The sequence below is a fragment of the Halichoerus grypus genome, chromosome X (assembly GCF_964656455.1).
Source record: "Halichoerus grypus chromosome X, mHalGry1.hap1.1, whole genome shotgun sequence".
In the NCBI taxonomy this organism is placed as follows: domain Eukaryota; kingdom Metazoa; phylum Chordata; class Mammalia; order Carnivora; family Phocidae; genus Halichoerus; species Halichoerus grypus.
In genome coordinates this window covers 91,885,913-91,913,905 of record NC_135727.1, presented here as the reverse complement: position 1 = coordinate 91,913,905, position 27,993 = coordinate 91,885,913, and the positions used below count along the sequence as shown (strand labels likewise).

Sequence of the window (27,993 nt, the reverse complement as noted above, 5' to 3'; positions counted from 1 at the left end):
TTTTTTATTTTTTTTAAGATTTTATTTATTTATTTGGGGCACCTGGGTGGCTCAGTTGGTTGAGCGACTGCCTTCGGCTCAAGTCATGATCCCAGAGTCCTGGGATCGAGCCCCACGTCGGGCTCCCTGCTCAGCGGGGAGCCTGCTTCTCCCTCTCCCACTCCCCCTGCTTGTGTTCTCACTGTGTCTCTGTCAAATAAATAAATAAAAAGCCTGCTCAGCGGGAAGCCTGCTTCTCCCTCGCCCACTCCCCCTGCTTGTGTTCCCTCTCTCACTGTGTCTCTGTAAAAACATTTTATTTATTTATTTGACAGAGACACAGTGAGAGAGGGAACACAAGCAGGGGGAGTGGGCGAGGGAGAAGCAGGCTCCCCGCTGAGCAGGGAGCCCGATGCGGAGCTCGATCCCAGGATGCGCGGCTCGATCCCAGGACCCTGAGATCATGACCTGAGCCGAAGGCAGACGCTTAAGGACTGAGCCACCCAGGCGCCCCTAAATAAATTTTTTAAAAAGTCTTTTAACCATCTTAATCATTCATACTCCTTTTTTGAGAACTCCTTTTCCATTGTCTGTAGTTTTTCTAATAATTGGATAGATACGTGGATGTATGGAATACAAGAGCTACTGGGTAACTTCATGGTATTCACCAGTGGCCATGCCTTTTAGAAGAGTGTCTGGCTTGGGAAAACATGAAGAATGATAAACAGTTGGAAAGCAAGACTTCAGAATGGCGGGTAAAAGATTATGATCACTAACTCTGCAAAAGAAAAGATTAAGAGGGTGCCCTTTCAGTACTTAGGACATTTTAAACAAAATTTGGTAGTGGCTGTAATCATAATTTATAATTATAAGTAGTAAAATAAAATGAGGACTATATTTGTGTGATGGGTTTAGGAAAAGATGGAAGTGTTTCTAGCAATTGTTGAAATGAATCCCAAAGGGATATAATAGAATTTTCTAGCCAGGCCTGAAAGAAAAAACTGCATAGTCTCCCTTTTGAGGGTTCAGGTAAATGTAGAGGACTGAAGGGGCCGTAGGCAGGATTGGGGAGGGAGTGTTCTTACATCATTACCCAGCTCTCCCATGGAAGTAGCATGATGTAGTAGGGCGATATGCTGTGGGAATCAGTCCATGGGTTCAAATACCAGCTCCCTGATCTCTCACTGAGGCTTTTTTGTATAAATGGATAGTATGTGAATAGGTATGACTAAATGAATTAAAGTATGTGAAGCATCTACCACAACAAAGGGTGCCCCCATGAGTATAGTTCCCCATGCCTCTCTTTTTAGTCTTTTCCTAGCTTGGCTCCCCAAACTCACTGTTCACCAGTCTTTCATACCACTCTGTAGTCTAATATACAGAATTACTTGCAGAAATTTCTGTCTGATCGCTTCTCGGCCTTTTGGCTAAGATCAAGTGTAGAAATTTCTGTCTGTTGGTTCGTTCTGTTTTGTTAGGTATGTTGTGCCTTTCCATGCCATCATGTGTGTTATGCCTTTCACCTTGGAGGATTTACCTTAGTCCAGGGTTGACCTTCCCCTTGGGGTACTCCAAAACCCAATCTTGTTCATACTGAGGATGGACCTCTACTTAAGGAGGGACTTGAGGTCACCTAGCTCTTGAGATCTGATCTGTATAGGCCAAGATAGCAATTTATTGATATATAGTGAAAATTCAACTGACTGCCTTTTCGGGTGATGTAGCCACCTCACACCAGATTGCAAGAGCTGGTTGTATATATCACTCTCAAATTCCATGGCTAGTGACATCCCCTTAAAAGCTTGAAACTGACTATGGTGGGAATATCTACATCACAGAAATCAGTAAACTACAAGTCACAGCACCCGCCCCCCCAGCCTGATGTTAAGCATTTATCACTATACCACTGATAACTATCTCTGTCTCTTTGGGTGAGTTGTGTGGGAGGTCAAGTCATCTTCTCAAGTGTGGACTTGGATCAGGGATTTTAGTGATGTGATTCTCATGTTTGATGTCATTAGCATGAGAGCACCTTTTGGTCCTTTTCTGAAAACTGTGGTATTCCTGCCCCTCAGCTAAGAGGGGTGGGTACTTGGACATGAGCTCCATCTCCTTCTGGGCCATGCTTGGATAGGAACTTCTGATTGTGGGACTCTCCCTTTTTCGATCCTTCAGGCTAATCCACCTTTTATTCTCACGGTCCATCCTAAGTAGAATATCAAATAAAATTGTTTGTTTTTACTAAATTGTAAGAATATTCCAACCCTGCTTCCCCGAAATAAAGTCAAAGTCACTTCCTTTTTGCATCCATGCACCTCCCAGATTAGTTTGTTTGGAGTTTTGGGTGTTGATGAGCTGTTCTCCTGCACAGGCAGTCTCAGGGTTTGTGCCTGTGGGTGTCCACTTCCAAATGTGGGTTTCAGCTAGGTTTTTTTCTCAGAGCAAACATGCATTTTGCTCAGCTCTAAGATCTCAGGAAGTGCCATGCTGTTTGATTGGTACACATCCTGATAATGTATCACTTCTGACATGAAACCTCCATGACCTCTCTGGACAGATTTAGTCACTGTGCTTCCATGCCCCTAGGAAATTTGGAGCCTTCCCTTCTTCTTCTCTTATAAAACTTGTCACCCTGGGTTGTGGTGATTTGTTTTCCTCTCCTCCTTCTCCATCCACCAGGGTCCTCAGTTACCTCAAAATTACAGACCTTGAAGTTATCTGTCCCTGTATCTGTAGTACCAAGTGTGGTATCAGCCTGTAGTATCCTGTATATCAATTTGGAGTGTGTATAAATGAACGAGTGACATTCTGTGAAATTAAAGGTAATGTAAAAGTTCAGTTAGCCTGTGGGAGTTTTTAAGATTAACATCCCGAAATCCACATTTTATACTGTGGTTAAGAATCAATTCCTGGGCAGCCTTTTTGCTCCCTTTATAATATTTTGCAGCTCTGATAATTGCTAAAGGATCTCAAAATGCCTTTGGAAAGATTTCCTATACAGGAAGGAGCACATAAAGGAATGTCACTCTGGGTCTGTAGCTTTGTCCTGGAATTATGTGGGCAAATGAACTAATCCTTCTATTTAAAAGATGGTTTCCCCTCTGTGGATAGACAAGGTCCAGCTTCTTTGATGCTGACTCATAAAGTCCTGCCTGTGTAAAGAAAGGATGCCTGTGTTCTCCCTGTAGTTATTTTGTGGGCTCTCTTTTTTCAGTGCGGTTTTGACTTTACGTGATCCCATCACTGGCAGTGAAGATTCAGGTTAAGTACCAAGTATTATTGATAGTTCAGCAGACAATGCAGAGAGTAAGGGAACTGTACATGCTAAAGAAGGATAAAGGGGGTAGTGGTGGTGGTAGTGAACAAAGAGAGGAAAATTTAAGTATGCATGCATATAGCATAAGGGACAGAATCTAAAAGAAAAAGTGAACAAGTCATAAGTGTACAACTCTATTGATAATTTCAAAGGGAACATACCCATTTAACCAGTGCCCAGGCCAAAAGAACATTACCAGCACCGCGGAGGCCCATTTCCTGCTTCCTGGCAATGACTACCCCTTCCTTATACCCTAGAGGTTACCAATTTACCATTATCCTTAATTCTCTCTCTGCAGGTTAATCCTATTTTGACACTTTGCATAGGTGAAGAATATATATACACATGTATATATATACATATGCATACATACATACACATATATATCTCACAGTTTAAAAAATTCTATTATACCATGATGAACATATCAGGGTTGTTTCCAATTTGGGGCTACTACATATAGTATTCATCTGAACGTTCTTGCACATCTTTTGAGGAACAAATGTGTACATTTCTGTTAGATATATAACTAAGAGCGGAGTCCTAAGGTACGCATATGTTGAGCCCCAGTGGATGTTGTCAAACAGCTTTCCAAAGCATTTAAACTAATGTCCAGTCTCACCAGCAGTATACAGGAGGTACCACTTGGCCACATCTTTGTCAACACTTGCATTGTTGAGGTTTTGAATTTTAGCCATACTAATGGATACTAGTGATATTTTATTGTGATGTTTTATTGTGACTCACTTCTTTTTTATTGAAGTATAATTTACAGTAAAATGAAAAGATTTTAAGAGTAGAGTTTGAGTTTTGACAAGTGTATATACCTATGTAACCCACACCCCAGTGAAGATCTAGATGATTTCTGTCACCCCAGAAAATACCATCATGTCTCTTTTCAGGCAGTATTCCCCAACCAGAAGCAACCACTATTCAGATTTTTATCACCATAGATTAGTTTTACCTGTTATTGAACTTCAACAGTATGTATTCTTGTGTCTGGATTGTTTTTGGCTTTCTTTTGTTCAACATAATGTTTTTGAGATTCAACCGTGATGTCTTATGTATCAGTAGTCCCTCCTGTCTTATTGCTGAGTATTTCATTATATGAATGTACCAGAATTTGTTTATCTGTTCTGTTGATGAACATTTTGGGGTTTTTTGCAAGTCTTATTTTGGTTTTAATTTGTATTTCCCTGATAACTAATACTGATGAACATCTTTTCGTGTTTATTTCTGTTTGAATATCCTCTTGTAAAGAGCCTGTTCAAGATTTTTGCCATTTTTCTGTTGAGTTGTCTGTCTTCTGATTAATTTATTGGAGTTCTTTATACAGGGTATGAATCCATTCTAGTCTGAGAGAGTCTTTTCACTCTCTTCAGAGTATCCTTTCGACACAAAAACCTGTACAGGAATACTCACAGCAGCTTTATTTGTAATAACCCCAAACTGGAAACAACCCAAATGTCTTTCAGTGGGTGAATGGTTAACACACTGTGGTATATGCATGTAATGGAATAAAAAGAATGAACTACTGATACATGGAACAACTTGGATGGATCTCAGGAGCATTATGCTGAATTAAAAAAAGCCAGTCTCAAAAGTTTTTATACTGTATGATTTCATTTATATAACATTCTTAGAATGACAACTTTATTAATGTATAATTTACATACCACAAAATTTGCATGTTTAAATATACAATTCAATGCTTTTTAGTAAATTTACCAAGTTCTCTAACCATCTCCATAATCCAGTTTTAGAGTGTTTCCTTCACTCCAGTAAAATTCTTTGTGCCCATTTGCCATTACTCCTCCCCCTCCCCCCAGCCCTAGGCAACCAGTAATCCACTTTTTGTCTCTATAGATTTGCCTTTTGTGCATACTTCGTATAAATAAAATCATATGCTATATGGTCTTTTGTGTCTGGCTTTCAGGTAGCATAATGTTTTTGAGGTTCATCCATGGTTGTGCCATGTATTGATAATCCATTCCTTCTTATTGTTGCATATTACGTTATATGTATACACAACATTATGATTATCTGTTCGCTGTGGATGGACATTTGGGGTGTTTCTAGTTTTGGGTTCTCATGAATAATGCTGCTGTGAACATTCGTGTACATGTCCTTATGTTAGACATATTTTCATGTATCTTGGGTAGATTCCTAGGAGTAGAATTGCTGGATTATATGGTAAATTTCTGCTTAACTTTATAAAGAAACTGCCTAACTATTTTCCAAGGTAGCTGAATCATTTTATAGTCCCACCAGCAAGTCCTGGAGAATATTCCATATACACCTGAAAAAGCATATATATGTTGCTCATCTTGGTAGGAGTGTTTTGTAAATGCTAGCTTAGCTCAATTTTTTGATAGTATTTTGTAAGTTTTCTGTATTCTTGCTGATTTTCTTTCTAGTTGTTCTGTTATCAAGAGTGCGTGTTGAACTCTCTGTTAGTGTTGAATTATCCATTTCCTCAGTTCTTTGTCTTTAGTTTTCAGCAGTTTGATTATGATGTGTCTGCTTGTGGATTTCTTTGTATTTGTTATGTTTAGTGCTCTCAGTTTCTTGGCAATTCTCAGCTATTTTTTCTTCAAATATTTTTTAGCATTACACTCTTTTTCTCCTCTATATTGGATTCCAATTACGCAAATGTTAGATCCTTTATTGTTATCCTACAGGTCCCTGAGGCCTTGTTCCCCCCACCACCATCTTTTTTTCTTTCTATTATTTAGATTGGCTAGTTTGTTTACCTATTTCAAGTTCACTGCCTCCTCCATTCTGCTATTGTGTTCTCCTAGTGAATTTTTTATTTTGGTTATTTTATGTTTCAATTCTAAAGTTTCTATTTGATTATCCTTTATATCTCCTCTTTACTTTGCCAGTATTTTGTATTTTAACTTTCTTTCAAGAGTGTTCAAGTTTGGCAGTTTCTTACTTAAGGATTTTTTATAATAGCTGCTTTAACATACTTGTTAGATAATTTCAACATTTGTGTCCTCTCATTGTTGGCATCTGTTGATTGTCTTTTCCCGTGTGAATTGGCATTTTTGTGGTTCTTTGTATAGCAAGTAATTTGGGGTTTTATCCTAGACATTTTGAATATTATGTTTTTAGACTATGGATATTTTTTCAGTCCAATGGAGAATGTTGATATATTTGTTTTAGCAGTCAGTTTACCTGGTTAGTTCAGAGTGCAAGTTCCAACTCACTTTCTGTGGACTGTAGCTCCAATGTTACTATTCAGGTCCTTTGCAGTGCTATTCAGATCTGTCCCATGTGTGACACCCATTGGTCAATCTGGGACCTGAGTGTTCCTCTGTTAGCTCAGTTCTCAAAGTCTTTGACATGATAATTAGGGATCAAGCCCACATATGTGTGGGTGGGGGGTGATCCGAGTTGCTCATAAGCAGCTTTATGGGTTTGCTTTCCTGAGCTCTTCTCTCTTTGTTATTTTCATGGTACTTTCTGGTTTCCTAGAGCTTTCCTTTTCTGTCCTCCGGTCAGAAACCACCTGCCTTCATGATGCACTGCCTCTGGAGCACAAGGGGCAGGGAGACAGAGAAAGAGAGAAAGTAAGATAAAACAATGGGATTTGGTTTTGCCCTTTTGGAGCTATAACTCCACCGAATGGAATGTAAGTTTCCTTTCCCTTGAGAGTTTTAAATCCTACAGTCTTCTTTTGCCAGTTAATTTCATTGCTGCAGCTTCCACCATGGGATTTTCTGGGCGTGGAGAAGGGAGGGAAAGGAGAGAAAAACCCAGGGGATTTCCCTCTAGTTTCTCTGAGTTATAGTAGTTCCTGTTTCCATAAAAAGCACCTGAGCCAGAACATGTGCTCTAACCACAGTGTTCACTAACTTTCAGGTTTTGTTGTGTTGGGTTCAGGCCAGAGAATACTGGAGGTAAAAAGGTGGTAAAGTCATCACCAGTTCAGTTGTACTTGACATTCTGGTATTCTTCCCTGGTCTACTCCTGATAGGTACTTTAAAGAGTTCTCTAATAGCTGCCACATTCTGTACAAATTTTATAGTTGCATTCAGTAGAAGATTGGGTATGTTTATTCCATCTTACCTGGAACCAGAAGTCTTAACTGATATTTTAAGTGATGTTTGGGATTAGTTCCCTTCTTCTTCCCCGAAGTATTTATATATCTCTGAAATAACAGTTTTAGAGATGCAGCTTTTGGTGTAGTTAAGTGGGCAAGTTTCTAAGGGTAAGCAGAGGAGCTGCATCAATGGGCAGAATACATAAGGACCTTCTGAAAAACAAAGCCACTTTTCTGAAGGCATATGTGGTAATCTGACCCGGAAGCACAGTCCTTTGTCCTCATGCAGCATATCATTGACCTCGTTGTTTTCCTTGGCCCTGCCTCTCTGTCACATTCTCTTACTTCTGTCCTGCTGTTTTCCAGTCACCTTTGCCCCCAGGACTTCATTCATCAAGCCCTTTCTCCTCCTTACTCCCCTGTTTGTCTCTGGTTTCCCCCCACACTCCTTCCTAACAGTGCAGTCTTGCATTTTATCACCAGACACTGTCTTCCAAGGATAAATACACTTCCCTCTGATATCTTAGGATATAAGTGCTTGCACTTGACGGATGGAGAAGCTGGGCTGGGGAGGTGGGGGGTGAATAATCAGCTTTTGCTCATAGATTAGGGCCAGACCTGAGTCTCTGCAAGGCATTGAGGTGGTCTAGCCAGCTGCTTCTCCAGCATATTAGGGATTTTTTTTTATACAGTATTTCTGGGGGTGGTGGGGCCAGGCCACATGAAGCTCCAGCACAGCCGGGAATATGGCTCTAGAAAGAAGGTAGTATTCAAATCACACTAACCTCATTAACTTGGGAATATATCAGAGCCTTTTGAGCTGTGTTTTGGTTTTGTTTTGTTTTATTTTGATTTGTTGTTAATCTTGAAATTTAATAGGAAGAAACTACTAAATAACAGTTACTTTTATGCAAGTATTTCCCCTTGTTAGTTATGTGGTACAAAATCACTGCAGGTAGGAAATCCTAAATAGGCAAAAATACATGGACAAAAAGCACATGTTTTTAAGTTGCAGCATGCTTTTAATATTTTTATGATGGAAATACATTCCTTAAAAACCATGGTGGGCTTCTCAGGTGTCTATTCAGATCCATCAGGTTCCAGGCATGTAAAGGCTGCTTAACTCATAACCTTCTGGGCATGTATTTCCTATGTATAGATAAAAACTTGTTGGTACAAAAGATGCAGTACCTTTTGGAAAGAAAATCCTCAGGTACAGCATGTCTCATTTACTACCACTGAAATTTCTTATCTTCTTGGCCTTGGAGCAGGGCAGCCACAGGGAGCTGCCTGAGTTCTGACCCCATCATTTTTATGCCAGACTGACCCAGCTCACACAAGGACAGGTCAAGGATACTCATTTTCTACTGCTAAGACTTTTATTTTTTTTTCTTTTGGCAGTAGCCAAAGCAACTAGTTAGAAAGAAAACACACTCATTATTCTTACACTTTGATTTTACCAAGTAATACTCATTTCAGTCGGATGTTTCTGTGGAGATCTCCTTAGCTGTGGGAGCAATTTGACTTTGGTACTGGGAGAACGAACAACTGATAAGCCACAGAAGCAGTGATTAAATAGGCTACAGTTCTACAAATAGTACTGATTTAATTATGTGCATAAGGTTGACCAGGCATGAGATTTAAAGCTAGCTTTATTCAAGGCCGGAATAATTTTTGTAACCCCCTGCCTATATTAATTTTCAGGCCCAATTAAATGAATTATTCCGTACTGATTGTGAAATATTCCCGGGTAGCACCATTAAAAGCTTTACTGAATTCAGATTGTTGCATTATTTTTTAAAGCTTGTCTTGGGATAATTGTGCTACACTTCCCAGAGCCTCTGAGCTCTTAATTGAGAGGTTCTGGTCCAAGGTTGATGGAATCTGAGAATTGGAAGGACCTTGGAGATCACAAATCCAGATACCTTCCCAGTGTAGCAATCCTCTTCACAATATTCTATGAAACAGGCAGTTGTCTGACTCTTGATCACTTTTTCCCCCCAAATAATACATATTTTTCCTCCACACATTCTTGAAGCTACTCACTCATCTTTCCATGATAGGTCATTCTTTATTCCCAAGCCAAGATCTGCCTTCTGGGAACTCTCACCATTGTGCCCAGCTCTCCCCTTCATTACCACACAGAGCAGATCTCCTTTGTCCAAAACAGTTAAAGTCATCTATTTTCCTACTTGCCATTCCCCTATCTCCCACCTCTGGTCTTCTCAGGCTAAAAAATTCCTGGTTCTTTCAACAGCTTTTTTTTTTAAAAGATTTTATTTATTTATTTGACAAAGAGAGACACAGCGAGAGCAGGAACACAAGCAGGGGGAGTGGGAGAGGGAGAAGCAGGCTTCCCACTGAGCAGGGAGCCCGATGCGGGGCTCGATCCCAGGACTCTGGGATCATGACCTGAGCCAAAGGCAGACACTTAACGACCGAGCCACCCAGGTGCCCCTCAACAGCTTCTTATTTCAAGGATTTTAACACAGTGGAAAAATTCATACATTAATATAATGAACACTCAACTCTCCACCAGCCAGAATTTCAGCAGTTAAGATTTTGTCATATTTTTTCTTTACAGAAATGATTATTTCCCTTTGATCACCTCTTCCAGTGTCATCCTCCTCCCTCCTCCGTTTCATGCATCTATAGGTATGTATAGACAACATATAGATTTGTTTTGGATCTCTGTTTTAACTTACATAAATGGTGGTATTATGAATGTGTCTATGTGTTTTGTCCACACAGTAAAATGTTGTAGACCTTTTCATATATTTTGTATTAATCTTTCCATACTGTATGTTGTATTAGTCATTATATATAACATAATATTTTTGGCTGTCTGCCTTCTGGGCATATGGTAGGATTGTAGTTCCTGCCCCTTTGGAAGTTAGGTGTGGCCATGTGACTTGCTTCGGTCAATGAAATGTCAACAGTATAATGGGTACACTTCCAGATGGAGATTTTAAGAGCCAATATGAAATTTACTGCCTTTCATGTCCCTGGCAAATAGAGATGGGTCCTCTGTCAGCCTGGGTCTGAGAATAACTACATTTAGCTTTTTTGCCAACTCACTTTAAACATGTAGCATAAGGAATAAATCGACTTTGATTGTGTTAAGCTCAGATTTTAGGTTCCTTTTGTTACTTTGACAAACTTAGCCCATCCTGATTGGTAAGTAGACCTACATCATTGTTTTCAGTGGCTGTAAAGTATCCCAGGTGTGAATTGACCTTATTCTGTCTAGCCACTCTCCTATTGACAAAAGCCTAAGTACTTCCTGAATTTTGCTTTTATAAAAAATTCTGTATTGGTAATTATGTAAGTTTGTGAGAGTTTCTCCAAGATATGTATCTAAAATGAGATTGCTGGGTCACAAGGTATGGATGTTTTCAGTTTTATATCATTTTGCTACCCAAAATGACCGTACCAATTTACATTCTCACCCTTCTAGCTGTCATTTGTGTGACATGATTCCCAAACCTTTTTGTAATCTTGGTTCCCGTCTCTGGATTCACTTTTGTTAGTCATTGTTTCTCTGTAATACCCAGACTGGAACTTCATTGTTCCAACTGAGGTAGATGGTATGTTCTGAATTCAGCCCAAATTGAGTAGCTGCATCACCCCGTGTGGTATTTGCTGGCATCAAAAACTGAACTGCTGTCACCCTGCATTCAGGAAATAAGAGTTTTTAAAATTGCAGGGGCTCTACATACATTCTAGTGAAATTTCATCCTGGTTTTTTTCTTATCATAATAGCTTTTGAATTCTCCCCTTTCCTCTGATAACTGACCTAGGAGGGGTAACATTCATCAGAGGTCAGACCCCTCGTAGGTCAGTAACCTAGTAGGTTCATCTACGTTACTGATCAGAGTTTTGATCAGAACAGGGCCAAGGACGTAGCTCTGTGTCCCCCCACAAGACACCTTTCAGGTTTACCTGTCTGCAGCTGCAGGTCTTCATCCTACCAACTGGACAATCCTGATGGCCTTTGTCAGCTACCTGCACATATACTGTACTTACAAAGATTTATCTCAATGAATGCATCAAGCGACTGGAACAGAAAGGTGTCTAGGGTAAGTTGAGTGTGTCCTGATTTTGAAGAACCCATGCTAGCTGGTAGTGACTATTTCTTATCCAGCCAGTGCTTCATTAATTTGGTCTACAATGGAGTTTGGAGTGCAATTCACACTTTTTATTTGTAATGATGATATTCCACACCTTTGAAAATAAGGGAGATTTTTGTCTCTCTCCAGTCTGTTGAGAGGTCTGGGTTCTGCGAGTTTTCATAGATGAGAGGAAGTGATTCTGCTGTCACAGGTGCAAGTAGTTTTTTAGCCCTGTGGTGAGGAACAGGGTGGTCTTTAGGATTATGACTAGCCAGGATGCCTGTACTCTACTCCCCAGCCAGAGTGTCTTCTCCCTGCACCACCAGAACCAAGCCTGTGCATAGTTTAAGGAACGATGAGGATTCCTCAGGCCACTTAGCTTAGGTCATTACAAGTTAGGCTTGCTGATGGTCTTTCTGTTGTTCTTTGGGACCACCTACATGTCTAATCCCAGTTATTATTTTTGTATCGGGATTCTTAGTTACATGTGTCAGAATCCCAACTCAACAAGAAACAAAAAGAAAGTTTACTGGTAAATGAATAGTGTATGGACTGCTGCTTGTAGGTATGGCTATATCCTCATCGCAGCCCTGAATCTCCTTCTCTCAGCTTTGCTTTCCTCTGAGTTAGTTCCACTCCCAGACAGGCTGTCTGCAGCAGGTGCAGTGCCTCTTTCCCAATACTGTCAAAACCCTTGGATGACCTGTTGGTATAGCCTGGGTCCTGTGCCTTAGACCCAGAAGGTGTGTATTTGCTAGGGAGGGAGGGACAGAGTTGCCCTCCCACAGACCACATGGACTGAGCATGAACCCTCGTTCATACTTTCATACATTTACTGAATGCCCACTATGTGATAGGTACCCTGTTAGGCTCAGAGGTTATCACTGTGAATAACACAGGCATAGTCTCTGCCTTCTTGAAGTGTGTAAGTGTAAAAAAAATGGACTTTAATGTGCTCACAGTGATAGAGGAAAAGTTCCTGGTGCTGGAAAGCAAATGACAGGGGTTCTGATATACTCTGGGCAGGTGAGGAAAGGCTGCCCTGAGGAGTGTCGTTTGGACTGAAATCTGACATGAATAGGAATTAGATATTGAAGTAGGTAGGGTGATGATGAACAATGGGTGGGTAAGGGGGTGAACAGTATGTGCAGAGCCTTGGAAATAGAAGGAGGAAGCATATTCCAGGCACTGAAATGCGGCCAGAATGGCTGGATCACAGAGAGTGAAGGGGCAGAGAGGCATAGGTGGGGCTGGAGAAGTAGGTTGGCACCCCCTCTAGCAAGGCCACATGCCTTGCAAGAGGTTTGGAAGCCATGCAAAGTTTAAGCAGGGAATCAAAGTGATCAATAGCCCTGGTCCATGCGGGTCACTCATTTCCTGAGATATAGCTTAGTCTAGTGAATTAACTAGCCAAGGTCACCCACCTGGTTGGGATTTAAATCTAGATATGCCACAACATCTGTCATGTGTCCAGACCTGGCTCAGGCATTGCCTCTCCCAAGAAGCAGTCCTCATTGCCCCTTCCTTTTTGCCACTGGGAGAAGGTAGGTGTGTCTCCATTCCTGTTCCACTTAGTATCTTGCTCAGAGAACTCTCATGATTTTGTTTCCCCCATCCACGTCTGGACAGGATTTGTTGGTGCCTGCCCAGGCTAATGATTGGCATCTGTGCAAAAAAGTCTCATAGCAGACCTGACTTTGAAAGGCCTGCTTACAGGTTTGTCCCTTGGTGGGCATCTGGGAACTTGATTTTCAGGAGGGTTCCCACCATTCCCAGAACTGATTGATAAAGGTGGCTCATTGTGCCTGAACTGTTTATACAAACAATGTAGTTTCTGCAGAACACCTGCTTTCCTTCTTGGGAGTCTGGAATTTGGGTATTTGCCAGTCAGAGGGTGCCTATGTAACCAGCCTCCAATCAAAACCTGGGTCCTGAGTCCCTAATGAGCTTCCCTAGTAGACAGCGTTTCACATGTGTTGTCACAACTCGTTGCTAGGGAGATTAAGTGCATCCTTGTGTAACTCCACTGGGAGAGAACTCTGGGAAGCTTGTGCCTGATCTCCCCTGTATTTCATCTAGTGTGCATTTTCCCTTTGCTGATTTTGCTTTGTATCCTGTCACTGTGGTAAATTATAGCCAAGAGTATGATTATATGCTGAGTCCTGTGGGTCCTCCTAGTGAATCATTGAAGTTGGAGGTGGTCTTAGGGACCCCGACATAGCACCCTTGCAAACCATTGTTAAATATTTGTTCAATACTTATTAAAAGGAGAGAGTGAGCCTGGTGAAGAACCAGGGCAAAGAAAGGAGCTCTCTGGTGGTATCACTGACTCACCTCTCCTTTTGAGCAGTCAGCTTTGGCCCTAAACTTGTACTCTCCACTTACTAAATCACAGCCCTACAGGGGCCTACAAAGAAATCTGTGAGCACTGGGGAGCAATGGAAGGGTTTTACACTAAGGGCTGTCACAGTCAGATTTGCATTTTGGAAAGAATAAATGCCCAAGAATCATCAGGAAATTTTGTGAGGAGAGTTTGTTCTACCAGATTAAAATTTACTACAAAGCCACTATAATAAAAATAGTGTGGTAATGAACTAGAAATTTGAGCTAACACCCAGGTTTCCCACATTCCAGCCCAAGGTCTTTCATCAAATCTTTATGGAATTATTTGATGAGTCCTATAAGAGTGAACATCTGAGACTCAGTTCCCTCTCAGCTTTACTTCTGAGAAAGGTCCATACAAAAATGGGCATCATTTACATTGTCTGCAACAGAACCTTCTGAACCTGGTTGTAATGCTGTCAACTGTCAAAGTAGGAATATGGGGTTCTGAATTCAGAACCTGGGAAAAACAGTAAATAAACTAAGAACCTTTTGCCAGTCTCCTGTGCCTTACTGATATTTTAAACACTGCATATAAATAGCTTAGGAGCAATTTTGGCACTTTTGATTTTTATAGTCTTTCAGTTGGTGGAAATGAAATATTCCTGTTTCCACAATCTGCCACCATTGTTTTGTCTCTCTTTGCATGTCAGGGATGATGTTTCCTGAGGGACAACTTAATTAGACCACGCAATAATCTGCTTGGGGAAATAGAGAAAATCAGTTATTTAAAACACACTGGATGAAAGATCTTATAAAAAAAAAAAAGACCTTTGAAAGAGGAAAACATCCTGTACTGAGGGAACAGAGGTGGGATGATGGAGTTTTGCTGTCCCTGTTTTGCATTTCTAACAGTAAACTTGAAAGCACAGGATCTTCTGACCATTGGAGCTGAAATTATGTATTCAGTGTTTCTCATGAAATAACATTTACCATTAAAAGAAGATTGCATTTATACTTGTCTTGGGTAATTCTAAAAATTTCTATGCAGAAAATTCTAAAAATTTTAACGTGGAAAATTCACCAGCTCAAGACCCACACAAGCACACAAAAGCATTACATTGATTACATGTCTGTGTATTGGCTGATTCCTGAAATGGTGTCTCAGAAGGATTAAAATTGAGCCTCTGTTCTGAGCACGTGGTGTTGACTGTAGCCTGGGAGTGTGCCAGTTAGTCGCAGCACCTGCGCCTCCTCGCAGGGTCCTGTTGCGGCTGCCCAGGAAGATGGAGGGTAATTGCCTCACCACTCCAGCCACACATGCAGGGTTAGGAATCCTGCTTATGAGGCTTCTCCTGCTCTGACCAGAAAGAGACCCAGGGTGTCTAGCCAGCTGGCTGCAACTCTAGGGCACGAAAAGCAGAAGAAACGAGGATAAAATCAAGCCCCCTCCCCCAGCCCATGTGTGATAATAATGATTAGACGCCTTTTCATCAACAGCCTTCCCTTGCATTAAATGACATTCAGGAATCCTGGGTGTGATGGCCTATTTGCAGTGTGCAAATGGAACATGGGAAGAGGGTGCTTAGATCTGACCTAGAAATTTGAGATGTAGCTGGAGAGACCTAATACCCCACTGGGGACTCACAGGCTAATTACCTTGAGTCCGGTAAGTGGAATACAACTCCTAAAGGAAACTAGGTGTTTTGAACTAAGAAATTATGTATATGTTTAAGCAAGGCTTTGTGTATTTCTTTTCTTTGTTTATTATAAGTCCTCAAAAGTTTGTAAGAATTGAGATTCTCCAGAGTGTGTGAGGGCTTTGAAGCCAAAGGAAGGTGTCTTCTTTTTTTACTTATTTTTGTTCATGAGCAAAATTCTGGAGTATTGGGTTGAATGATATGAAATTGCTAATACTCAAAACATTTTGGCCTACAACAATGGCAATTTCATGCGGATCAACCAAATATAAACTAATTTCACCACACAGATGCTTTGAAAATATTCCCAGTTTATTATTGTGTCAATCTTAACTTCATCAGAGGGGCAAGGATCTCATAAATTCTTAGAGTCTTTATTGTTTATAATAACTTGTGACATATCCATCACCTATCAGACTAGTGGGCTTTTTTTTTTTTTTAGCAATTCTAAGGTATAATTGATACACAAAAACTGCATATATTCAGTGTATACAACTTGATGAGTTTGGATATATACATATACCTGTGAAACCATCACCACAATCAAGGTAATAGACATATCCATTACTTCCAAAAGTTTCCTTGTTCTCTTCTTTTGTGTTATAACACTTAACATGAGATCTACCCTCTTAAGTGTACAATATAGTATTGTTAATAGGCACTATGTTGTACAGCAGATCTCTAGAATTTATTCATCTCATATAACAAACTTTATACTCATTGAACAGTAATTCCCCATTTCCCCTTCCTCTCAGCCCCTGGCAACCACCATTCTGCTCTCTGTTTCTATGAGTTTGACTACTGTAGATAGCCCCATATAAGTGGAATCATGCAGTATTTCCTTCTGTGACTGGCTTATTTCACTTAGCATAATGTCCTTCAGGGTCATCCTTGTTGTTGCAAATGGTAGGATTCCCTTCTTTTTAAAGGTTGAATAATATTCCATTGTATGTATATGCCACATTTTCTGTACCCATTCATCTGTCAGTGGACATTTGGGTTGTTTCCGTATCTTGACTCTTATACATAATGCTGCATGGGTGTGCAGATATCTCTTCAAGATCCTGAGTTCTGTTCTTTTGGATATTTATGGCCAGCAGCTATATGAAAAGGTGCTCAACATCACTAATCAACAGGGAAATGAAAATCAGGACCATAATGGGCTATCACCTCACACCTGTTAGGATGGCTATTATATATATTTTTAAAAGATAAGTGTTGGTGAGGATGTGGAGAAATTAGAACCCTTGTACACTGTTGGTAGGAATGTAAAATGTTGCAGCCACTATGGATAACAGTATGGAAATCATAAAAAAATTAAAAATAGAACTACTAAATGATCCAGCAATGTCACTTCTAGGTATATATCTAGAAGTAGTGTTTGTTTTTAACTTGTATATTTTGAGAGAGAAACCCAGAGAAGTCCAGAACTCCCAAGGCCTGCTGTCTTAAATACAATGACACAGTGATACATGGTCTAGGTAGACTAGAGTAGCCTGGAATTTTTAGTTCGTTTCTCGCTCAGTACCTGATTGACTAGGCCTTCTTAGGCAGTCAGTAAGCATGACTACAAATCAATTGCTATTCCAGTGTTTCCTGACTTTATCCTCAAAATGCATGTTGAAGGCTAGCTACTTATTCCCTTGCTTAAAATGTTTTTGGAGCTCTCCTTTTTGGAATTACCTTCAGAGCCATTTCATAAGCCACCCAAGGAATTGATTCATTCAATAAATATTTATTTGAGTCACATACAGTGGTGGGCAGTGTATTGGGTATAGAGACAGATGACATGGACATAGAGGGCAGTCCAGGGGAAGAGTATGAACAGATGCATGGATGCAAGAAAGCACCAGGACATGTGAGTGGGGAGCAGTGAGGGACTTAGCTTCCCTAGAGAAGAGACTGTGCAAGGAAAATAAGACTGGAAAGGTGAGCTGTGGCTACACTGTGGAGTGCCTTGAATACTAGGCCTAGGAGTTTGAAATCAGCGCTGTGAGCAGTAGGGAGCCATTGAAGGTTTTGTGCTTTTCGAGTTTTAACCTGCCAGCTAGTAACTGTAGAATTGGAATTATAAATCAGCCTTGCAATTTCTTTTCCCAGCTTGTGACTGACTAAAACTGGTTTTACACACCTCAATTGCATATTCACTTGAATGGACTTTGAATGACATTTGATTGTTTCCAAAAATTAAATTCATTCTCAAAGGAAAAGTTTTGCTTCCATTGACCTTATTCAAAGGAATATGATGCCAAAGGAACAGAAAGCAAATCCAAGCAAAAAATGTCCTAAGTATTTTGAGAAATTGCACTGTTGGAACAAACATTTGCTGTCTCAGAGGGTCTCTTGGAAGTCAGCCTGGAAGTCAGCCTATAATTGGATGTGTGAATTCTGGGGTGTGTGTGTGTGTGTGTGTGTGTATGTGTGTAATTAATATTATTTATTTGACAGAGAGAGAGACAGCGAGAGGGGGAACACAAGCAGGGGCAGTGGGAGAGGGAGAAGCAGGCTCCCCTCTGAGCAGGGAGCCTGATGTGGGGCTCGATCCCAGGACCCTGGGATCATGACCTGAGCCGAAGGCAGCTGCCTAACCGACTGAGCCACCCAGGTGCCCCTGTAATTAATTTTTTGAATTGGTATCTGCCCTTCCTTTACTGAAGTGCACCAAAGGGTAACACTGGGGCAAATAAGGGGGCACCTGAGTGGCTCAGTCGGTTAAGTGTCCAGCTCTTGATTTTGGCCCAGGTCATGATCTCAGGGTCCTGGTCAGCAGGGAGTCTGCTTGTCTCCCTCTCCCTCTGCCCCTCCCTGTGCTTGTGCTTTCTCTGTCTCTCAAATAAATAAATAAATAAATATTTTTTTAAAAAGAGGATGGGGATTATAGCTAAAAAGAACAGGCATTCTAATAGCAATAATTCCTCTCATTAGTGATGTGGGATGTTTTACTCTGACATTCTAGTTAACTGATTCACTGCTGATTGCAGGTGCCACTTACCTCTAGCCTAAGGAGGTACTTTATGGCTGTCTTGGCATCAGGTAAGATGAGAGTCTTACAGATGGAGTGATGTTTGTTATTTGTATGGCTGCTATTACAGATTTCTTCTTTTGGGTCAGCTATTTGACCCCTCTGTGATTGTGGCATTAGCTTGAGTGCCCTTCTCAGTAGAGGCCAGCAGTAATTCCTGCTCTGGAGAATCATTCAGCGTCTGAAGTGATTCAGTATAGTAGGTCTGAAGTGTGTGATGAAATTTCCATTGTACAGTTTATCATTAAAAACTGCCTTCTAAATTCTGTCAGTTAACTATTGCTGTATATCTAATCACTTCAAAAGTTAGTGGCTCAAAATAGTAATATTTAGTTCATTTTTCCAAGAGTTGGCTATTTGGGCTGGGTTCAGCTGAGTGGTTTTGCTGTTCTTAGCTGGTCTCCCTTATGCCTTTGTCAACTACAGGTCAGCAGGGAGCTTCTGCTTTTGAGGTTGGCTGGTCAGCTGGGGCAATGGTAGTGAGTAGGAGCCCTGGGCTTTACATCTCTTCTCCTGAAGCAGGCTAGCCCGGGCTTGTCTTCATGGTAGCTGGGTAGATTTCTAAAAGTGAGTAGAAGCAGCAAGGCCTCTTGAGGCCAAGGCTCAGAATCGGCACACCTTCACCTCTGCTGTATTCTGTTGCCCTAAGCAAGTTACAAAGCCTAGTCTAGATTCAAGGAGTGAGAAGAAGCTTCAAAGTCACATTGAAAGGGCATAAATAAAGAAAAGGGTAGAGAATTGGGGCCATTTTTGCTATTTATCACACAAATACAGATTACTCTTCTTAAAGACTTCAGTTACTTCTGTAACATTTAAAAACTCATGTGTTCTGTATGTTCAGACTTAAAGGCTGCTCAGAAACAAATAGGAAAGTATTAAAATTGCTCACAAGTCAGGGCCTTGATGACAGTCCTTTTGTGAAGCTGATTTTTTTTTTTTTTGAAACTTGGATGCTCTGATACCTGAATGTGCCTCACATTTTAAGTCAGAGTCATTAATTCTGGATCCTTTGTACTAAATGATGTGAAGACCATAAATGCAGGTTTAAAACATAGCTGCAGATTTTTTGACACTACTCTCATCAGGAGACAGGGCCTGTGTGTCCTTCCAGTTAGATCTGGGTTGACTTGTGACTGCTTCAACCGATACAGTAGAGTATACGACTTCTGAGGCTAAGTCATAAAAGGCAATGCAACTTCTGCCTTGTTCACTAGAATATTCATGCTGGGACCCCTGAGCTGCCATGTAAGTAGTCTGACTACCCTGAAGCCACGTCTGCTGGAGAGGTCTTATATGGGCATGCTGGAGATGGTATCTGCTAAGCCAAATCATTCCTATTAAAGGTGCCAGGTAAGTGAAGAAGCCTCCAGATGATTCCAGCTGTTTGTCTTCCCAGCTGAGATTCCAGACAACTTAGAGTAGAAAAAAGCCATTCCTGCCATGCCTTATCTGAACTCCTGACCCACAGAATTCATGAGGTGATAAAATGGTGATTGCTTTATGCCACTCTGTTTTGCAGTGGTTTGTTACACAGCAGTTGATAACTAGAATAGCAGAAATGAATGGGTGTGACTGTATTCCAATAAAACTTTATTTATGGACAATCAGTGGAGACTGTTAGTCATGGGCCTCTAGTTACTGATGTGCTGGACTCTAGATCCCAAAAAAGGTAGAGATGTCTGGGGATTGTATTTCTGTAGATATGGGGATCAAAACATTCAGTGAAGGGAGGAAATGATCCCTGACTGTGCAGTCAAGGATTGCCCATGAACAGAGAGAAAAAGATGTTACTTCTATTCAGAGTGGCAGGCAAGAGAGTGGAGAGAGACGCAGGGCCAGAGACAAATGTATTATTGGCTTACTGTCTAAATGTGTACCTTTCTCCCTCTTGGTAGGATGGGACTGAGAATTCTGGGAGGGAGCACCTCTCAATGGAGGGGATGAATGGAGGAGGGAAATGAACTTTCTCCAAGGTTAGCCTGCAAACTAAAATTGCAAAGTAAGGACAGTTGTCCAAATTAGCAACCAGCAAATGAAAGTCATTTTACTCCCACTCCCAATGAGAATCATTTTAGAATGACTTTAAAGTTTAGGATTTTCAAAGAGATTAAGGAAGAATAACATCCATTACAAATTTTTCAAAAAATCTAGCCCATGCCTGGTAGGAGCTCATATTCTAGTTGGAGATTAAAAAAAAAAAAAAAAAAAAATATATATATATATATATATATATTGTTGGTTACAGAACAGTTTAAGTTAGTGATGGTGCTATACCCAGGCCATTCCTAGGGCATATTGCTGTTGAGATTGTCAAGGTATGGGTGAGTCAGACAAAGGAGGCCTTTTAGAAGAGGTGACATGTTTTCTAAGCCTTATAAGGATAAGTTTATATGTTTCTAAGTGAGGAAGTGAGAAGAGGACCTTCCAGGCAGAAGGGATGGTAATAAAGCATATGGGTGAGAAGCAGCATGGGGATGGGAACTACAGAGGTTCAGTGTTGCTAGAGCATAAAAGCAGGGCAGTGTGGTGAGAGAGAAAGCTGCAGAATGAGATGCAGCTTGATGGTGGAGGACCTTGTTGGCTTTCATGAGGACCTTAAGAAAAGGTCTAAGGACAAAGGGAAGCCATTGAAGTCTCTCAGCAGTGAAGGGACATAGTCCAGTTTGTGTTTCAGATAAGTCTCTGGCAGTTGGGTGGAAGGTAAATTTGAGGGCAACAAGATCAGGAGTCCTAAGACCAGTTAGTTAGGAAGCTGCTATCACAGTCTTGGTTTTAGGAGATAGTTAGGTCCCAAACTAGGAAAATGAAGGTTAAAATGGGAATATTGGGGACGCCTGGGTGGCTCAGTCGGTTAAGCGGCTGCCTTCAGCCCGGGTCATGATCCCAGGGTCCTGAGATCGAGTCCCACATCAGGCTCCTTGCTCAGCAGGGAGCCTGCTTCTCTCTCTCTCCCTCTGCTTGTGCTCTCTCTGTCAAATAAATAAAATCTTAAAAAAAAAAAAAGTAAAATGGGAATATTGATATAGAAGATTATTTCATAGGTTAACTTGGCAGGATTTGATGACTGATCCAGGGTGAGAGAAGAGAAAGAATTTAGAGATTTTTCTAGATTTTGTGACAGCATAAAGGAGGGTGCCAATGGAGACCACTAGAAGGGAGGAAGAACCAGTAGCCTTGGTGTTAATCACCTTCCAGGTTGATATGTATGGTTGGCAGGGGGTTTTGGATTTGTTCTTTTTTTTCTTCTCCCTCTTCCCCTCCCTCTTTCTTTCCTTTGTTTCCTTCCTTTGAGCCATAAGCATGTGTGTAGTATAGGACACTTTGGGGAAACACCATCACTTATGAGATGGTTAGAGGAAGAAAAGGATATTAGGGAGCAACACAGGGAACCCAGAAAAAGCCTTTGGAAACCAAGGCAGTTGTTTTAAGAGCAGTGGTGGGAAGGAGGGAGGGAGAGATCAGCATGTAGCATACAGGTACTTAGAGATGAGGTTTGGGAAATATGCCCAAACTGGTGATTTTTTCAAGAATTCTGGTATGATAGAAACTTGTTGAGGAGTGACTAAAAGTAAGGAGGAGAAGAGAAACCATAGACTACTTTTTGAGGAGTTTGCAAGAGAAGGGAAAGAAAGAAATTAGGTATTAAATAGAGAAAAATGATGTAGGGTCAAGAGAGAGTTTGGGGATAAAGGTAGGGAGAGATTTGAACCTGTTAACAGGTATAAATCTAATATAAAGGCAGAATTAGGAAGTTAAAAGGCAGATTTTTTTCTGATCATAGAAAGTTATTTCTTCATTTAGAGCTGTCTAAAAATTGGAATGGATTATCTTGTTAAATAGTGTGCTCTCTCACTGAGTGGTCAAGTAGAGGTTAGATGTTTTTCGGTGAACTGTATAGAAAGATATATTGGTGAATGACTTTGGGTTTTTTAGCCTCTCAACAGTTTGCCCAAAGTTGTTTTAAGCATTATAAACTAATGAGTTAATCTGTGGACTTGTCTTGCCTGGCAGCTTTCCATAGATTCGTCAGATCAATGTGCCAAGTTAATTTATGTGCCTTTGATCTTGAAGGATGAAATTAAACTGCAGATTCTCAGATAACAAAATATTGAGGCTTAGTGTCCAGGAAAGTTCATCACTATGACAATCAACCATGGTCTGGACATAATAGGTATTTTTGATAAGGGTAGTCACTTTCCACACACAGCAACAATGAGTTTTATTTCAAATTTTTGAGAGTTTAATTTTCTATCTGTCCATTTTTTTTTAAAACACTGTTACTCGGAATGATCAAAATAGCACTGAGATGATAGGAGAAATGGATAGAGAAGAAAAACCTGTTTCCTTTTCTCTGTGATTCATATTCCTATATGAATGCTCTTAGTTTACATGAAGTTTGGTTTCCTAGGGCCAAGAGGAGATAATTAGTTTCCATCTATGCTCTCTAGTCCTTATCTTAGATTGTTTAGTGATCCCTTTGGTTAGCATTTAAAACAGTTCAGGGTAACCTTTTGCAGTTTTGTCTCAAATGACTACTTACCTGTGTCCAAATCTGGCTTCCTGGGGCACTGAAGCATGAACGGCGTAAATGACTGAACACAACTAATTCTCAGAAAGCCACATTTTAGTCAGTACTTTCCAGCTTTCTCACTCATCATTTCTTTTACAGAACTAACAAGTGGTAGAACTAATTAATTAGAATTTTATTCCTTCTCAAGTTATACATTTTAAATTCTCCCTGTTAACCTTTTGAAAATGCCAGTAAGTAGTAAAATAAAATCCAGACGGAAACAAGAAAATGCAAGTACTGGAAGAAGAGTTCCTACCCCCAAAGAAAAACCAGGAACACCAGGTATGGTGAATATTTATCCTTTAAGGAAAAACAGTTACATTCTTGTTACCAACTGGCCCACAGATAGGGAGTCACTCTCCAGTGACCCTCAGGCCTGTATGATTTACCTATTTCTTAGCCTGTTTCTTTCCTTCTTCTGGGAGAGTGCAGTGAGTGAAAATCTCACAAGTCCTCAAGTTGATTCTTTTCCTTCTTAATTTAATATTCTCCAGATATGGTAGGAACAGGAATAAGATACCCTTTTTATCATGTATTTCCTTTTTTAATAGTTAATTTTTTATTTTGAGATAATTTTTTGAAATAAGAGATTTTGAGATAATATGTCTAAATTTAGAGAGGAGTTGCAAAAATAGAGTGAGCAACCTTGCTGTTCCAGAAAAGATGGAATAGACACATTTTACTCTATTCCATTTAAATACAATAATACAGGTAGTTTACAAGTAAATGGATGCAAAAAGGTATACCATGCAAACACCAATCAAAAGAAAGCTGGAGTGGCTATACTAATATCGGATAAATTAGACATCAGAGCAAAGAAAATTACCAGGGACAAGAGGAGACATAATGATTCAAAGGTGAATCCATCCATAAGACACAGCAGTCTTAAATGTGTATCAACCAAATAACAGAGCTTCAAAGTACATGAGGCAAAACTCAACATAACTGAATTGAGAAATAGACAAATTCATAATTAGAGTTGGGAACTTCAGTGCCCCTTTCAGTAACCGATAGAACTGCCAGACAGAAGAAAATCAGCAAGGTTATAGAAGAAAATACACTACCAGTCAACCAGATCTAATTGACATAGAATGCTCCACAACAGCATAATATACTTACTTTTCAAGTACACATGTAACTAACATTCACCAAAATAGACTATATCCCAATCCATAAAACAAACCTCAACAAATATAAAAGAATTGAAATCATGCAGAGTATATTCACTGACCATAATGCAATCAAACTAGAAATCAAAAACAGGAAGACTACCCAAAAGTTTCCAAACACTTGAAAACTAAATAACACACTTCTCATTAATCCATGGGTAAAGGAGTGAGTCTCTAGGGAAGTAAAAAAAAAAAAAAAAAAGATACATTGCCCTGAATGAAAATGAAAATTTGTAGTATGTAGCTAAATCAGTGCTGAGTGGGAAATCTATGACACTAAATGCTTATTTATATGAGGAATGGGTGAAAGATCTCAAATGAATAATCTAAGCTTCAACCTCAAGATAATGGGGCGGTGGGGAGAGCAAAATAAACTCAGAACAAGCTGGAGAAAGGAAACAATAAAGAAAAGAGAAGTTCATGTAATTGAAAACAAAAACAGTAGAGAGAAACAGTGAATCCAAAAGCTGGTTCTTTGAAGAGAGATTCTGATTTAATTGGTAATGGGTGCAGTTTGGGCATTGAGGTTTTTACAAGCTCCCCAGATGATTCCAATGGGAAATGGGGATTGAGAACCTCTGCTGGGGAGGCTAGATAGGTTTTTCTTGGGACTTAACTCGTGTTAAGTGGCCCAGTTCCTTTCTTCTGAGGCAGATTTGTAGCCATGTCATTTTCCCTCACTTTTTGTTGCCCTCAAAGTCAGTACTGACTCTTTCCCTTATATGTCAATTTGCATGTCTGACTGCTCCTTTGCCATAGGCATTGTTGTAACTGGAGGTGAGGGTTTAACCTCAATCCCCCTCCACTTCACCCCCAACCAACTTGATTGATTTTGGGATTAACACCGAAACCCCTCTCTGATTGGTTTGTCACACATCATTGGTTACCAGTTTTAGGCTGTGATCACCCAAGCCATAGTGACAGTGTGTCTGGTGCACCTGGTCCTGTGACCCTGGTCCTGAGGGAGCCAAAGGACTTGGTTTCTCAGTTCTGGTGGCCAGTACAGTGCCGGCCCTCTAGTAGCACAGTATTAACAGTTGGTGTGCAGTGGATTTGAACTTGCTCAGTAAGTTTGGGATTGTTTCTGTTTTGTTTTGTTTTGTTTTTTTACCTTATATGTAAGGCTTACATGCCTTTTATTGTTATGAAAACCTGGGATAAAGGTTATTTTTCCTCCTAATAAACTCTGACAATCACTTTAAATCGGGTAGATGTTATAAACGTACTAGGGGTACATGTGAGCAAAAATCTCAGTGTGGAAGCAAGTCACAGCAGCAGATGGGACATATTGGAAACTGCTATTTTTAAAAATTGTGTTTCTATCTAGAGAATTGTGTATTTCATAGTAAAAGCTATTCTTATTGATTTACTTTATTCTTAAGAAGTCTTATTTGCAAATGGTATTTTATCTTCAAAGGATTCATGTCTTGTACATATATCGCTTTTTATTCTTAAAATGCCAAGCCTACTTATTTGGGTGGTTGAAATTGTTGAATATATGTACATAAATTAAAAAGAACATGTACTGCTAATTTTTAAAAACTTACTGGAACTGGGGCTTTTTTCCCCTAAAAGGCATAAAACAGATTTTAATTTAGAAAGGCCTATGACCATTAAAATCTGTCAAGATAATATCACAGAATACACCACCCAGGCTGAAATCTTCCAGTGAGGTCTGTATCAGCCAAACAGTGGGCTGAGAGATTAGAAAGGAGGCGGTGATGTTAGGAGAATGATAATTCAATTGTAGGCTTCCGATTTTCAATATTCTTTCTTTCATTAAAATAAAGGTTTCTTGGGGCACCTGGGTGGCTCAGTTGGTGAGCATCCAACTCTTGATCTCAGCTCAGGTCTTGATCTGAGGGTCGTGAGTTCAAGCCCCACATTGGGCTCCATGCTGGGCGTGGAGCCTACTTTAAAAAAAAATTAATTAGTAAATAAATAAGCATGTATTTATTTATTTATAAATAGTACATATTTGTTTTATATTATAATATTTATAAATATTATAAATAATAAATATTTCTTGTAGTTTAGACCAGAGGTTGACAAGCTATGGCCTGTGAGTCAAATCTAGCCTGCCACCTGTTTCTGTGTGGCCTGCGAGCTAGGAATGGTTTTTACATTTTTAAACGCTTAAAAAATGAAGAATAATATTTCATGATGTGAAAATTATATGAAATTCAAATTTCAGTATAATAAAGTTTTATTGGAGCAGAGCCATGCTCATTTGTTTATGTACTGTCTGTGACTGCTTTCATGCTACAATAGCAGATTTGAGTAGTTGCAACAGAGACCATATGGTCCATAAAGCCAAAAATATTTGCTAGCTGGTCCTTTCCAGAAAAAGTTTACTGAACCCTGATTTAAACTCCCTTCCTAGCCTAGCCTTTCTATGCAAAATGATTCCTACTCAGGAGGTTTGATATGCCTAAATAATTTGTTAACAAGTCTATATATTGAAGAAGGTAAGCCTGCTTCCTGGCAATAGAGATAACTGTGCTTGACATGGAAATACTTCTCTGAGTGGCAGGAACCTACCCAGGTAAATTTGTATTTTCTTCTTTTTTCTTTAATGCATTTTAAGGGCTTTGGAGAAGAGTTGACCTCCAGATTCCTCATCCGGTCACAGGGAACTCATGAGTCACATGACGTGTCTTTCTTTTTAAAAACAAGCTTTAAAATGACACATACATATACACACAATAACCGAGATGCAGGTAGTCGTCTTTTAGAAAGTACAGAAAAGTTCGTCTACTCCAACTTCTGGTATCTTTTTTTTTTTTAAGATTTTTATTTATTTATTTGACAGAGACAGCGAGAGAGGGAACACAGGCAGGGGGAGTGGGAGAGGGAGAAGCAGGCTTCCTGCTGAGCAGGGAGCGGGACGTGGGCTTGATCCTGATACCGATCCCAGGACCCTGGGACCACGACGTGAACCGAAGGCAGACGCTTAACAACTGAGCCACCCAGGCGCCCCTGGTATCTCTTTTTTAAAGACAAAGATTTGTTGGGGATGAGGAGAAGCAGTAAAATATGTAGGCTATGTTCTTTTTCTTATTTTTTGTTTACTCAGTCTCTAGATAGATATTTATGGCTTTAGTCACTGGACTACTGAAATGTGGTAGAGAAGAAAGATATGCGAGGTGAACAGGCTTGAAGGGAAGTTTTGTTTCCACAACATTGCATTGAAGTAGTGTGATGGATTGAATTGTTGTGTGGAGAGGGGTGAATTCCGAATTAAACCATAGGCAGCAGACTCAAATAGCTTCAACATGGAGATTAGTATTGTTTTCCCCAAAGCAGAGCTAATCAGCTCAAGAAACATATTTATAGCATTCATGATTTCTGTTGAAGGAATAGTTTAGGAGGTTCTTTGCCCACATGGGCAGGACTTGACCCTTAAGGATATAAGAAGAGTTCCGCTTTGGGCTGACCAGTGACCTAACTCAAACGTCTGTCTCTGTTAATGGCTCTGGAGGATATTTTCCTGAAAGCCTAAGGCAGCTGGACTTTTCAGATGTTTCTTTACTTAAGGATTACTTCCAAATACCATCATGGATTTATCCACCCTGATTTTATCTCAGTCCTTCTTGAACCTGTTTACATTTTCATTCTGTTCCACTTCTTGAGCTGATGAGTTCTCTAAGTTCCCTAAGCATTGCTCAAAGTCCTGCTTTCTTTTTGATAAAATTGCCTTTAGGTTTCAGGGAGTGCCCCTTTGTTACTTTTACTCTGTGAGTGGGTGAATAAAC

The 27,993-nt window shown here is 40.1% G+C and overlaps 1 protein-coding gene and 1 pseudogene across 2 annotated transcripts in view; one reads left to right on the top strand and one right to left on the bottom strand.

Annotated features, from left to right (window-relative positions):
- Nucleotides 1-3,993, bottom strand: part of LOC118551138 (large ribosomal subunit protein uL11 pseudogene) — a 29,864-nt pseudogene extending 25,871 nt beyond the window's left edge.
- Nucleotides 1-27,993, top strand: part of JADE3 (jade family PHD finger 3) — a 134,659-nt gene that overhangs the window by 34,781 nt on the left and 71,885 nt on the right. For both annotated transcript variants that reach the window (XM_078065338.1, XM_078065337.1), the window contains exon 2: nt 9,928-9,998. The gene's annotated coding sequence lies outside the window, so the exon portion shown is untranslated. The remainder of the gene's footprint in view (nt 1-9,927; nt 9,999-27,993) is intronic.